This window comes from Haliotis asinina, chromosome 4 (genome assembly GCF_037392515.1).
Source record: "Haliotis asinina isolate JCU_RB_2024 chromosome 4, JCU_Hal_asi_v2, whole genome shotgun sequence".
Lineage (NCBI taxonomy): Eukaryota > Metazoa > Mollusca > Gastropoda > Lepetellida > Haliotidae > Haliotis > Haliotis asinina.
The window spans coordinates 22,004,357-22,016,954 of record NC_090283.1 but is presented as its reverse complement, the minus strand read 5'-3'; the positions used below and the strand labels follow the sequence as shown (position 1 = coordinate 22,016,954).

The following is a 12,598-nucleotide window of genomic DNA, read 5'->3' as shown; positions in this document are numbered from 1 at the left end:
CTAAATGGTTACACATATTAATGTGACCATCATCTGGCCATATACCAACTGATTCGTGGGTTCATTTACGTACACAGGGATTTGCACTGTACACAGAGGGTTGTGACAACACTGAAAGAGTCTGCACGCAAAAGTAGACTCCAAGGTTTTATACACACGGTTACAGGTAGGCTCGATCCCGACACCTCAGCCTCGCCGGATCACTATCCTGGCCCACCGCCCTTTCAGCAATATTCCAGCAATATCAAGGCGCCTGTCACGAGAAACTCCCTTTGCTCATTGTACCAATGTGTGCAACGGAACCCAGGCCATCAGCCAAACGAGAGAATGCTTTACCCACTGGACTACCCGGCAATGTTTGAAGCCCACTATTGCTCCGGCAATGTTTTGAAGCCACTTTGTAGTCACTGTTGAAGTCACCGGGTTGTACCATAGAGCATCCAAACTAAAGAGACATGTGCTGGTGCCAACCAACCAGATAAGGAACAAATATCACATGCATTGATGTATCATATTACAGCAGAGCCTCAGACATAAAAGGTTCCTGTTAGGTGTGAAGAAGGGACCATTCGTGGGAAGATGACGATAAATGGGCAAACTGTCTGCACAGATGGTTTGGAGAATGTTTAGAATGGCCGCTGTTGCTGCTGACAGAAGGGTCGCTACTGAGCGTCGGGGGAAGATCGTCATGATATCCGTCACCGGTTTGTCTGGACCAATCAGTTTGGATGGGGAATTGTGGGAGGACGTGGGTGGTAGAAAGATGAGACACCAGCCCTGGTTTTAATGCCCGGGAGCGTGCGGACGTCCTGCATGCTGCGACATGTACGTGGATTCTTACTGCCTGGTACCCCTGAAGTACGGCTAGTCGCTTATATATTCATGATATGATGTCGCGCTTTGTATTTATTTGATCCGTAAGTAATAAAAGGCATCAGGTGGATATTGAATACAAGCACTTCAGATTCAAAGGCGTGAATCGGAATATACATCACAACCGACGGATGGATGGACGGACAGACAGACACACGGACGCAGTTATCAACTCTATTGCATACAGACGGACGGACTGACAACGAAGACAGCTGTATTCCGGAATCAAATAACTTGAGAAGATGGAGTGCTTGGGTTTGGGATGGGGGAATTGTATATCCCCAGCACTAGTGCTTGGGCCTGAAAATATTGGAAAGATTCCAGTCTGCTGAATCGTGTTTGACACTCGCTCTCTCTTTCAGGAAAGGTTTTCTTTCATGAAGTTACTGATGCAAGAGATTAAAATTTAAAACACAATTAACATATGATGTAGGATTTCAAATATATCACTAGTTGTGAGACATTCACATCTTATTTGTACTATTTAAACATGACAAAATATAATTAGAATTTCTTCATAACATTTCAATAACATTTTAAAAGTTGTGAAACTTATTTAAAAGGCAACAAGAACTTACAGATATATTTTTTTAAAAAAAACGAACAGGTTTTGAAAGTGTTATATTCTTTGGCTATTTGTTTACAACACAAATGATTAATTGTAAAGTGTTAAGTGTTAAGTTGATTAGAAAAAAAGCTATATTTGTGACGCTCCGAAACCAAGCTTACAGCATCGACTTGGACACGACTGCCTGACTGCGCCAAAATAATCAAGCCCTCAAACGACTGGAACCCCGTGACGTCAGAACAGGCGATGGTGACGTCATGAGCATTGTCCTTGAAGCTTGGTGCAGTGGCCGATGAAAGCGTCACTCAGTGTGACCAAATTTCAAACCACCTCTACCAGAAAACTTGTAAATTTTAGAAAACGTTTTCTGCCTAGCGTGTATGTGTATGTTATCACATTTGGGGTTGAACAACTGCCATAATTTTTCTCCTAATGTTCACGTATTAATATTTACACGGGTGATGTTTCAAGGAAGCTATATACTGGGAAAGAGTTATATTACATTGAACGTTCGATCTACCAAGTCACGTGATCAGCGCCATGCTTGAGAACCGGCGAGAGGGCCACAGCTAGTTAGATTATACCATTTCACATTTTGAACATTGGTAATATATAGCACATTTGTTTTTGCTGCAACGAGCAATGTTTAACAAGGACAAGGGATACCAATTCGAGTTCAACAGTAATTTCAGTGTTGGCGTATTTTCACCAAGTATTTTTCACATTTTTTTAAAAAAACATCGCCTAGCTGTCAGTGCTGGTAAGTGGCACAAATACGTGTAATTTCCTGTGCCAACGGGGGACTGGGAGAATACGCGTTTAAAGCCATATTCTTCAAATAAAGTGGGGCATAATTTGTGAGCAGGTTATTTCCAGTGTAAAGTTTGGCACCTGTTACAGTCATCGTAGTGAGTGTGCGAGCTTATTGTCCCAACTCAAGGGGCTGACTTTAACGTCCAATAAACATCAGCAAACAAATATTTTAATGCTTTTATTTCTGACCTCCACTCCACCAATATGTAATGTGCTTACTAACATCATTTCTTTTCTTGAGAACTCTACCCATACCACAATATATTTCTCTCCCAGGACAACATGTGGCCGATGTCTCCCTGTCTGTCATGACAATGTTTAAGCGCAGCACCCTTACCTCATATTATTATCCACCCTTCTGCACCCTGTTGTGACCATATACCCTACATAGACCATTCACCCTACAGAGACCATTCACCCCATGTTGGCCATCACTGAATTGTCTGGTCCTGGGGCGGTATTCATAAAGAAACTAAGATTTTTCCTAAGTCAAAACTTAAGTTTTTGAAAACTGACTTAAGTTGATATTCATAACGCAACTTAGTAAGAGACTTAGCTAAGTGTCCAAAGACAAACTAAGTTTTTTTCCATAGTGTGTACCCGCGTGATCACCAGGGTGATTCCGAGTTATTTTTAGACTTCCGGTGGAACTCTTTTACAAAAAGGTGCGAAAATCGCTTTTTGGGGATTTCCCGCTGGTTATTTACGGCAGACGACACAGTGAGGGGACAGTGCGGTCTTTATACATTGTCAAAGAAAATGTCGGAGGCAGAAGCGAAGAGGAGAAAACCTAAATGGAACAAAGACGAAGTACTGCTTTTGACAGAACTCGTCAAAACAAACGCCAGTGTGCTGGAAGGAAAGTTTGGTCCGGGTGTGACATCGGCGAAGAGCAATCGGCAAGGGGCGTGGCAGGTAATGTAAACATTCGGTCCGACTGTCAAATTGTAGTCAAGAATAGAGAAATGCCTTAGACTACTGCCACTCATAGATCTCATTTGTTTTGAATTATATGTAAGCCATAAATATGTACGATTTTCCCTTTTCTTTCCTGAGTTACGACGGTAGTCTTATGACACAAACAAATATAATATTCATCAAACACTGGAGAAATATACAGCCGAAATAGACTGATGATTAGCCGAGGTCACACGACGAAGGAAAGGAACATGTATAAACGAAAAATGTTTTCTAAGTGAAGATCACCTCATACAAATAATTTGATGAGACTACAGCATATATTATCTTGAATAATTGTAAATGTTTTGATTGTTTTATCTACTGAAAATTCACTGCCTGCAGAACTGGGACTAAAATTTAATATGAAAGCTTTAAGTGATACCTGTTAAAGTACTACCATCAAAAGTGTGGGATCGATTTATAAACTTTAAAACAATGCCAAGAATGTATGGAAAATTAAAAAAACTAGGATATGCTTTCTCCCAAATGCACTGCCTCTTACTTGTTCACAATAGTAAAACAGTAACTTGATTTCAGACATGTTTTGGCTGTGAGACAGCAATTCATAAGCAGATAGTAACACATATATATCATAATAAAGGTTGACAGTTTTCATTCAAATCAACAGGTTATTACAGCAACCCTCAACTCTTCTGGTTTGCATCCCAGAACTAAGGAAGAGGTAGAAAAAAAGTGGAAGAACATAAAGAGTCGGTCAAAACAAAAATATTCGGACTTCAGCAGAATGACTAAAGGAACAGGCCAGTAACCGACCTCAGTTCATAAATACTGTATATGTGTCACAGGTGTTAAATAATAACGATCAGTCTTCTGTCAGTTGTCTTGATGAAGAAGTTATTACTGATGGATTAATATTCAGTAACAATCTTCTCTGCATATTTGTTGTTGTATTTCTTTTATGAAGGGTAATATTTTTTTTTAAAATGTGATCCAGAACTGAATGGAACAGTGATTGTCCTGTTTTCTTATTCCAATGGATATATATATATATGAAGTTATTTTACATAAAATATATCAAATTAATGATTGTGATTAAATTTTAATATAGCAGGTGGACCAGCCCCAACACCAGTCAGCCCAGTGACCAATGCTGTCATTGACATTTTAGGCCAGGACAGTGTGGCACTGACAGGTGTGTCTGGGTCTTTGACTCAACAATGCTGCAGGTACTTGACTTGGTACCAACTGATGAAAGGTAAACATGAATGATACGAAGTATCTTTTGGTTAGAACATGATCACATAACTTGTGCATAAATGTGATCACACACTGTTGGTGTGGCATATGTGCACTCTCTAATGTAATAACTGTAATGAACAACTTCCATTATTACTTTTATCTACTTGTAATAACATAAAACAAGTCCAGTTATAACAGAAACAATATGTATATAAATGTTGTTTTTTGTAGACAGATTTATGCAGCCGTGTGTGACCCCCATCCACAGCCAGAGGGAGCGACAGTGGGTCCTGAGGAGCAGCCAGCAATCCATCACAATGCTACAGGACGCCCCACAGTTGAAGCTCTGTTAAAACAGAAATTGCAACTAGAAATAGAATGCCTCAACTTGAAAAAGGAGTACCTAAAACAGAAGATAATGAAACTGAATTAACTTAAACTGCCAAAAATGTTGTTGTTGAATATTAGACATATGTACATACTTGGATGGTCATATTCCATTTTCTTCTTAACACATGGATGAAACAGATTCTGTTAGAAAGGAGAAGTATTTTGCGACTTAAATTTAACAGAACGTAATCTACCATTTATAGTCCAAACACAGACACTATGATATAAGATTCTAATTTCCTACATGGAAAGTGTGTATAGGTGAAATGCTCCCTGTATCTCAGTGCAGCCACTGGTGTAGGGATCCCTGGTACACCTCCATTATGCCCATCCTGCCTCCCAGCTCCATCATTCCCATCTGTGGGTGGTACTTGCATATGTTGTGTGGGACAGCACATGCTATGATCACCTGATATAGTGAGGGATAAACGAAATTACATTCAAAAGTCAATTAAGGCAAGGCCACTACTCTATACATACACTACCCATCAAAAGTTTAGAATCACTGGTGTAAATGTAGCCACATACTTCAGTCAACTGTAGCTGTGAAAAATGCCATTTCCTTATAACAAAATTACACCAACATGCAGCTCTTCACATGTACAATACTTGTACATGCTTTAAACATTTTGATGAATGATCCTCATGCAATTAATCATACATCCTGCAAAACTGTAATTTCTTCTTCATAGTTTTGCCATTCAGCTTTTTTACATTGTCATTTTTTGGTATAATTTATGAAGCAAGTAAAGTGTGCTAAAGACATAACTGTTGTTGATTATATTTTTCTTACCTTGCAAGCCTTATCGGGTTTTAACCCAATTTCCCCATTAAGAACAGAAAATATGCGTTTGAATTGCCCAAAAGCCCTTTCAACTGTGCTCCTTGTTCTTTTATGTGATCTGGGTTATGAAAACAACATAATAGAGTAAGCCTGTACATAAATCTGCAGCACTTCAAGAACTGTTCGTCTTACCATGTAAACTGCCATTTATTCAGAAAGTAACTCTGAAAATTAAAAATAACTAGTAATTCATTAACATACTTTATTTTGGTGGATTATTATGTTTTTGGAAAAATAATTCCTAGTATTATTCAGCATACTCATAAAGAGCCTACAGCCTAATCATGTTTATATTATTTATATACATCATTTTATATTCGTATTTCATATATCCTCATACAAATTTCGTATGTTACTTACACTGTTTTGGATTTATTGGTAACCGCTTCGGTTATCCAAACTAAATGTAACAACGATTATGCTCTATAATAATTAATGACAACGAGTCCCCAATGTTTATGCGAGGTAAAAACAAGGGACACCACTCTATGTTGCAATCGGCAACTGTACACGGAAGTTGACGTACCTGTTGTAGTTTGTTTGTGGTCCAGCTAATGGTCTTAGAAAAGGAGTTAGTAGCCACTTCTTACAGGGGTAACCACTGTCACCGAGAGGGTGACATCCGATGGGGACAACATAGCGGTCGAATAACTGGTAGAGACCGCTGTTAGTCAATATGCGTGAATGGGTCAATATGCGTGAATGGTGTGTCGATCCAGGCCACCGAGCAACAACGTCAATTATCTTGTCTTATCGAAAGCGATATGTGTATTGATGCTGTGGTAATTATGCCGGTTTTACAAACTCATTTCCGTTTTCCGTTCAGAGCTTGAATCTGAATGTGTGTTCCGCCGAGAGAGAGAGAGAGAGATGGATTTATTACGATATTGCGACTGACGGTTGAAGCTCCACTACTGCAGTGGCCACAATACAATGTATATAATGTGCAACAGTGTGTGACGTCATTGGCGGCAATACTGTTATTTAGCCTTCTAAGCCAGTGTACTACGGGGTTTATTCCCCACTTCCAGTGTTACATGTTTACTATCTAACAATGACTGTACAACAGCCTGTTTCCATGTTACACTCACACAGCAGAAGAATTGCCAGCCAGCACCAGTATACACGTCATGACGCTGATTTCCCCAGAAAAGATATAACATGAAAAATATAATCATCACATTCACGAATATGTGCATGTTTTCAGAATGGGTGGGGCAATTTGAACAAAAGCCAGCAACGCTGTGTGGGTCAGAAGACAGGTGTTTCATAAAGGTGCATTTTGACCTACTGGACACATGGCTTATGTTATGGCACTGTTATGGTTTTACTGATGATGTAGTTTTGAAGATGGCGGATGTACTTGGAATACGTAATACGGGTCAAAACTGACACAACAAATATTCACATTCAGCATTAGATATCACAGTATGGCACACTTCAAGAGTATCACTGTAAGACCGAAAGAACCATCCTCTGAGACAGGCAGACAGGAAACCCACCAGAAGTAAATACAGTATTAATTTCAAGTAAGGTCTACAGATAAAACAATAAGAACAGAGCTTATGACATTCACGCTCAGGCATATCTAAATGGTAAGTCTTCCATCTTTAGGGCTGAATTTATGTACTAAAAGTTTAAAAAGTTGTTTAACTAAGTACCATTACAATGTTGGCACAGTTCACTATTTCTACGAGAAAGGGGTGCAAAGAAAAGGATATCTAGAGAACAGAATAAATCTATTCTGACATAACAACATTCAATAATGTTGTTTCATCCAAGTGAAGTTACCACTGGCTGATCTTGTTTATCTGGAAAACTCTGACTGCTTTGGCTGTTTTATTTTGTACAAACAATCGACATTGGTTAAGGTAACAAAGATCGCTAATCGGCACATTTGATAATTAGGATGGTTGTAAAGACATCGTATGAGTCTATAATAGTGTTATCCCCCCCCCCCCCCCCCAAATATACTTCCATATGTGTATGTTACATATGTGTATTAGAACAGAAACTGATACTCAGCTGAACACATACATTGATTAGTATGTACCTGAAGCAGATGGGCTATCAATTTTGAACGTTGAACAAAACCTGGTACAACGCAGTCAAGTGTATAAGAAGGGACTGCAATCGAATCAGTTGACCTTCTTACAAGTGGACCCCACGTAAAGGTGGCGTGCACGCCTTAAGATTATTAATACGGGTTTTAGTCTCGAAATCAATATGGAAATTTCAAAATAGCCCTTTAGTAAAAGAGAGCAATAACCTTGTAAAAGACGTTTCGTTTTGAGGTGAAAGATATATAAAGATGTATATCTATATGAGCATACACAGTCACCCAGACAGTGCACGCACAAGTAAGAGACAAGCCCAGCTGTCTACATACTCTGTGACAGAAGCTTAATTGGCTGAATTTAGTTCAGAAGTAAAAGCCTTAAAATATTTGTTTGCTTACGTTTATGGGCCTTGAAGTGGAACAAAAGCTAGCACACTTACAGACATGACTTTGACATGCGGCAACCTTTAGACTGAATATATTCAACTCGCACATCATGTCAAAACATTGATTACAGAACAGTCTCGTTTCCTGTTTACTTGGTTCTGTCCTATTGCACAGCTTAATGCGATAACCAGTCCAGTATTTTTAGACTGTCATTTAACTGGATGCATAAATATTAATCAGTGTGATTTGATAAGTCTACACAGTTGTATATTGCAACACTAAGCTCATTCTAATCCTAGTAAATACGTCGTACGACGTGCTATGTCGTACAGCGAACTCTGATAAACAGAAACCTGGAAATCATGGAAATATCAAAACGAGGCTCTACCGCTGGAAAAGTTTAGCGGTCTCGGACGGAACTGATATTACATCAACCTCATTGTTCGTTACAGAACTACGCTCAATAAGCGCAAAACAACACATAGCAGGTTTAACCAGTGAGCCAGATGCATTGTAAATCGTTTTACGACCTCATCAGACAGGGGCAATCTGTGATTCCATAGTTAAGGTATGCTGCCTCAACCTCGACATAAAGTAGAGAATGATGGTGCAATTAAAGTTTAAAATTGAAATTTATTTGTAAATACCATTTTCTTATGAAACAAGGAATTGGAATTCAGTTTAACCAGACTTGTTTGTGGTGTCAATTTACACTTTCACAGGAGAAAATTCGGATCATCTGAAAAGTAGGTCATTGTCTGAATAGGTTAATGAGACTTATGTTTCGGTATGCATGCTCCAGTTGACTTGAGGAACATGGTTTTACACACGTATTTTACTCCTTAAGACCCTCGGATTACACAGGAAATAACACGTATTTTTCCCACTCAACAGCAGTTACGGGCTCTTATCCTTGTTTACACATTGGTCAGTGCAACAAAAACATAGACAACATAAGTAGTAGCATAGTTTGATACCAATGATGGTCCGGGTTAGAATATTGATCTTCAGCAACCCATGCTTGTCGTAAGAGGCGACTAACGGGATCGGGTGGTTAGGTTCGCTGACTTTGTTCCCAGTTGCACAGATCGATATTTATGCTGTTGATCACTGCGTATTGTCTGGTCCAGACTCAATTATGTACAGACCGCCACCAGATAGCTTGAATATTGCTGAGTGTGACGTAAAACAAGACTCACTCACTCACTCACTCGCCAGTTTCAAATGTGAAATGAATTGCTAGACTTGATATTACCTCACTGAGGCCTCCTCGCCGGTTCTCAAGCATGCCGTTGGTCACGTGACTTGGCAGGGCGAACGTTCATGGACATATAACTCCTTTTTTCAATATCTAGCTCTATTTTTTTTTTTAAATCACCCAGTGTTTATATTATTTCTTGACAAATTAGGAGAAAAATTATGGTATTTTTCAACTTGAAATCGTATAACACACACCGACACGCTGGGTAGAAAACAGCGTCAGACATTTACAAGTTTTCTTGCAGAAGTCTTCTGAAATGTGGTCACATCAAGTTATGCTAAGCCATCGCTGCGCCGGAGTGTGGGCTTATTATCACTTACTGTATGATATAAAGTCATCTGCATCAGACATTATGAGTCAGTTGCTGGCTTTTCGCCGCCTTTAGCAGTGCTCCAACAGTGGGTCACCAGAGATGGGAACAATATCAGCCATGAAATGTAGCTTCCACAAACTAGTGGTTGATGCACTCAGTGAGTGAGTGAGTGACTTGTCCACTTGACAAAGGACCTATCATCAATAAGACTCATGGCTATTGAGGATGTGGTGGTACCATCCAACCAGATGTGGCACAAATATCACATGCAATCATGCATTACAGTAAACAATAACACCCCTTCAATCTACACATTAAAGTTTCATAAAAAGATTTCGATTTGTTTTAAATTCGTAATATCAGCTATCTACTCATTCATAACACTAGTGTATGAGACTACAACTCTCTAAATTTCCCAATGCGGTTGAGGTGAGTTGGATATTAAGTGACACTGGCATTGTTCCAGCCATATAGCGACGAGATCAAATCTGATTTTACACTCAAGTTTGGGTACAAAGGACAAATGAGTTTTATTTTGAAAACACATATATTCGCCACATTATTGCATAAGAACAGAAATGCAGAACAGCAAATTCAAAAGCAGTCAATCCGTTGTTCACAGTAGGTCGTTACAATTTTACAGGTCAGCTTCTCTCAGGTAGCTAACCATAAGATGCCCGCTCACTGCAGCTTTCCCAATGCGAACATAATTGCACATTCAAGTAAATATAGTGAAATGCACCCACTGAATTTGAATTTAAATCTCTTGTTTCCTGATTGCTTTCATTTGTCAGAATAACAAAACGTGTTACCATACCACATAAATGGCTCAACGTCAAGTCAAACCGAGTTATGCACCATTCTGTGAGCTTCCGCATACACCTCGCTGTCTTCTTTTGGGAACTTAGTGAAAAATCGCCCTCTGTGGCCTGGATAACATGCATTTTATTTCGAATACCAACCCAGTGTTTGATATTGTGAGTGAGTGATTTGTTCGTTTACTAAGTCTCTGTATTCAGTATGATTTATATCTTATGCGATGAGGGTGAGTGAGTATGGTTTTACGCCGCTTCTAGCAGTATCATGGCAGGGCACGCAAGAAATGGACACACTGTACCCATGTGGGGACTCGAACCTGGATCTTCGGCCTGACAAGCGAACGCTTTAACCACCAGGCTACCACTACCGCCCCAAATGAATAAGATCGTTAATCAGGACATTTGATTATCAGTATGGTTGACAAGCGTGTTGTCATCTCATGATTTTGTTTTAGCGCGGTTCTTACTAAATATACTTCCTTAAAGCAACGTTGGTTTTGTGTGTAGGCCTCATATGTGTGTCAGACCAAAACTGACGCTTACATTAACACACATATACAACCAGATGAGTACACGATTATGGATCTGTATTTTAAACCTTGTACAAAACTTACAGTACATTACAGTACAGTGTGTGAGTGGGTGTCTGAGCTTCTTATAATATGACTGCAACGTACAGGTGAAATGTACATCATAATATAATTAATACGAGTTTCAGTATCGAAGAAACCATTTAAAATTCAAAAGGACCCGTTCGTGAAAGAGAACGATAACCACGTAAAAAACATGTCAGGAAGGTGTGTTTTGTTTTCTGGTGAAATATATTATATCTGTATGAACACACACAGTCACCTAGACAACGGACGATTAATCAAGTCACGAACTGTCGACATACCTTTTTGGGAGTCCCAAGATCACACACATGCCTGCGGTGGGGCGATGCATGCTGTTGAAAACAAAAGCTCACTTGTTTTCATTCTTCCATGGGATATCAGGCGAGAGTGTGGACAGCTTGGTGCTTAAACAACTAGTTATGCTGCCAGTGAGTGAGTGAGTGAGTGAGTGAGTGAGTGAGTGAGTGAGTGAGTGAGTGAGTGAGTGAGTGAGTGAGTGAGTGAGTGAGTGTTTTCCCTCGTTATATCGCATGTGAAAAATCCAGTGGTCAAGTGTGTGAATGTTTCTTCCAGAGGCAGCAATGTTATAGGCGATGCTCTGAAACAGAACCTTGTTTAAAGAATACAGTGGTTGATATCATGAGTGAGTGTTTTCACCTAATCACTAAATTGTGTGTACTGTAAGAGTTTATGGATCAAAGCAGGAAGCACTCGCTATCTTTCTTCTCTCTTGTAAACAGCCTCAGTTGTGTGGTGATTAGAGCGTCCACCTGGTGAGTGGCCGCGTGTTCCCTGCCTGGTGAGCACTACTTTTCCACAGTATTGAAGTTAGTCTTTCATAGAAACATTCAAAATGTCATCTGGACATTGAGGTAAGTACACACCAAACAACTGAAATCACAATTCTACTTGAATAATGTTACGAACACATTTCCATTCCATATAAAAAGAAATCAGTGCAAACAATTACTCACACGAACAATTTGAGCCAGCTTTGATAATATTACTGTAGTTTCTGAATCATTTTCCTAACCCCTAATACCGATTCCCATCCCCATCCCGCAACATGCACGCACGCACATGCCAACCGATCCTCACCTTAACCATAAACAAATTTATTGTGCGTTGTAAAATTTAAGTATTTCTGCATTTTCTTTACACAAAAACATAAGACTAGAGTTTGCAAAATTTCTCAAGCAAGACAGATTAAAGACACATACAGGGTAATTAAAAAGAAATATCACATATCTTAACTGTTACCGTCACACATAAATGACTGAGTGTGAAACATGACGGAGTTAAACCCCCTTGCTTTTGTGTTTTTTTACACCTCTCTCTTGCGTTTTCATTGGAGAGCATGACGAAAACTCAGATGTTTCAAAGAACCTATAAAATAAAGAACGTATAAAAACTTTCCATAGACATAAAAAACAATGCACTACAAACAACAGTGACAATCCAGTGATCAATATGAGCATTGATCTGCGCATTTGGGGGC

At 39.3% G+C, this 12,598-nt stretch overlaps 1 pseudogene; it reads left to right on the top strand.

Annotated features, from left to right (window-relative positions):
- The first annotated feature begins 3,013 nt into the window (after positions 1-3,013).
- On the top strand, positions 3,014-4,847 carry LOC137282348 (myb-related transcription factor, partner of profilin-like; annotated as a pseudogene).
- Positions 4,848-12,598: the final 7,751 nt, after the last annotated feature.